This window comes from Asparagus officinalis, chromosome 1 (assembly GCF_001876935.1).
Source record: "Asparagus officinalis chromosome 1, Aspof.V1, whole genome shotgun sequence".
Classification (NCBI taxonomy): Eukaryota; Viridiplantae; Streptophyta; class Magnoliopsida; order Asparagales; family Asparagaceae; genus Asparagus; species Asparagus officinalis.
In genome coordinates, this window is record NC_033794.1 from 129,424,448 (window position 1) to 129,427,826 (window position 3,379).

The window sequence follows — 3,379 nt, forward strand, 5'->3', positions numbered from 1 at the left end:
AGAGGTGTTGCGAGAGTCTTCATTCTGTGCCTTCTTTGGCATGGAGGTCTTCTTCAATGGTGAGATCCTTTTGTACTTGCGAAATAATGAAGATCTTGAAGAGGATGAGAGATATTCCTCAAACTTGGTTTGGTCGAATTCGTATTCGACCATGGATTCAACTGGAATCTTGATCGGCTGCGACACGACGGTCTCGGCAGCGAGACCGTTGGCTCCCACTGTGGCCGCCAGCTTGTTTGCGTCAAAAGTCAACTTTGTTATGGAATTCATTATATCTTCGGTCGATTACAACAAATTCAAAAGAAGTAGCCTTTTTATAAGACTTCTTTTACACAACAAAATGAAAATTACAACTCTTGGATCGCTGCTTGCGTGGGATCTTTGCCTGTGCCGGGAGCGCTTTGACTCGTGGACCACCAAATCACAGATTCTGATTGAACCGTGAGGGGTTTAATGATTCTTCCTTCGTTTATCGAAGTAAGAATTTGAAGCGAATATCTTATCGATGTAAGATGTTCACTCTTCTAAAGATCAAGTCAGAGCTTAGATCTCTAGGAATCGCCAAAAGCTTCTTGAAGATGTTTGTGAAGAAGGAAGACTCTCTCTTTTGCTCTAATTCACCAAACGCTTAAGGCTCTCTGCTCTAATCTCTCTGGAAAATGCTCAGCCCCTGTCAATGATGGCTATAGGGGGGTATTTATAGCCTCCTTAGACGATAACTGAAGAAATAGCCGGTCAATAACTGTCTCTTTAGGCGCGGCAGCTGATGCTGTCGCGGCTAAAGGGCGCGACAGTCGACACTGTCGCGGCCAAAGAGCGCGGCAGTCGACACTGCCGCGGCTAAAGGGGCAGTTACACCCACGTTCATACGTGTTTGAAACAGTTCTCCCACGACCTTTAACCACCTTTTTCGTGGTTTAACTGCTTTTCCACGTCAGCACACGTTCTATTTCTGATACGCCGCCACGTGGACTTTAAATAATCATCAGATAACTGCATTATAACTGCTGTAGCACGCCCTTTAATGGCCGCGGCACTTTAGGTTGTCGCGCCTTAGCCGCGGCACGATATGCTGCCGCGCCTTAGCCGCGGCACCACATGCTGCCGCGCCATGGCCGCGGCGCCATGAGCTGCCGCGCCGGAGCCGCGACACCAAGCGTTGTTTGTTGGTGTGTACATATTTTTCCATGTTGTCTTGAGTGGTGTTTGGACGTCTGTAAGCATTTTTTGACGCCTACAGTCGGTAATACTAAGAAGAGCAAATATCTCGCTTTATCCGAGATAGGCGCTCCAAGTTTCTAGATCTCCTCGCGGATCGACGAAGCTCTGCCCGATTTTTCTGGATCAGATCTGATTGCCAGGTAGTCCACGGATATCGACGTCCCCATCACAGGCTAAAGACCCACGCAAGCAAGAGACGATAAACGGATCTTGTGTTTATTTTCAAGAAAGTTGTAATTTTTATTTTCGTTATTTTAGATAATGCAAGTAATAACAATGTAGCTGTTGATTTTATCAGATCAACTTTATCATTGCCATGTCATGGTGATCTTTTTCATATTAGGTGTATCTGTCATATTTTAAATTTAATTGTTCAAAGTGCATTTACTGAAATTAAACCCATGATAGAAAAGGTTAGAACAGTTGCTTATATGCATAATGCTTCTGAACAAAGACTTAAAAGATAGAAATAATTTTGTAAAAGAAAAAATGTAAAGCCCAGACTAATTCCAAAAAGATGTTGACCATAGGTGGAATTCTACCTATGTAATGTTAAGTGTAGCAATAGAATATAAAGACATTATAACTGATTTTATAAATTATTATGCTTATAGTTCTAGTTCTGGTAGCACTTATGGAATAACTGAAGATGAATGGATAATTATATGTAATTTAAATGAAATGTTACAAGTTTTTTATGATGCTATTATGTTATTATCTGGCTGTTATTATCCAACCATTACTTTAGCTGCTTTACAAATTTTAAATATTTAAAATTTTTTTGGGAAATATCGTATGGATGATACTTTTGGACTTATGATTTTTTAAATGGAGAGCAAATTTAATAAGTACTTTAGGCATATTCCTCATATTTTTGGTTTAGGAGTTCTTATTGATCCATGCTTGAAGGATATTGGCCTTCGAAGTTTGTTACAATCCTTGTATGGTAATCAGATTATAGACTTAGATGATGGAACCACCCTTACTGCTACTACTCATCATTTAGCTATTAGAAATTATTTTTGTAGGCTGTCTAAAAATCACAATAGATAGCTGATCCCCATCAAAACACCGATGATGGAAGTTACACTCTGACGACTTCCAGAAGGTTACAATTTGAAGACTTTCACGTAGATCGCTAAATGTTACAATCTGACAACCTAAACAGCCTTCATAATCAACATCGGGAGTTACAATCTGACAACTCTCACATATCAGAGAGCTAAAGCAAAGATTACAAAATGACGATCTTTGCAACGCTTCGACAGAAAGAGACTACAAATCGACGGTCTCTTCAAATCAAGCTGCGGAAGTCCTCCCCGCACACCAGCATCTAGGGGTGGAAATGAACCAAATAATTAATAAATGGTTCGATAATTGTTCGAATAACTATTCAGTCATATTCTATTCGATAGTTCATTTATCACTAAACAAATATTTTTTAGTATTTGAGTTTATTAACGAATAGAATTTAATAGGGTTTATAAATACCTCTGCGTTTTTCCTAGGGTTGTGTCCAACACATATAATGTCATATTTTTAACTCTTTACTATTTCTATTTAAGTTTTATATACTGGTTTTAAAACTTAAATAATCTTAAGCTTGTTTTCTAATTAAAATTTTGATTTAAATATATATACATCATATATTATAAAGAAATAATTTTTATTTATAAATTTTAATACTATTTGAAAATTAAACTCTTTAGCGATATAAATATACTTTGATATTCGATAAGTATTCGTGAATATTCATGAATATTTATCAAATACCAAGTATTCGAGTTCGAATTCGAAAAACTAGATATATGAATAATAGAGTCCACATTCGAATTCGATAATTTTAAACAAATACAAATATGAACACATTAGTATTCGATTCGATTCGATCATTTACCACCCCCAGCATCAAGACGCATCGCATTCATAGCCACGAGCGCAGCTCAACGCAGCTCATACCGCAGCTCAACGCAGCTCATACCGCTGCTCAACGCAGCTCCAAACGCTGCCCAACGCAGCTCTATACCACTGCCCAACGCAGCTCTATACCGCTGCTCAACGCAGCTCCAACCGCTGCCCAACGCAGCTCCAAGCGCTGCCAGACGCAACTCTATACCGCTACCAAACGCAGCTTCACTCGCTGCCAGACGCAACTCTA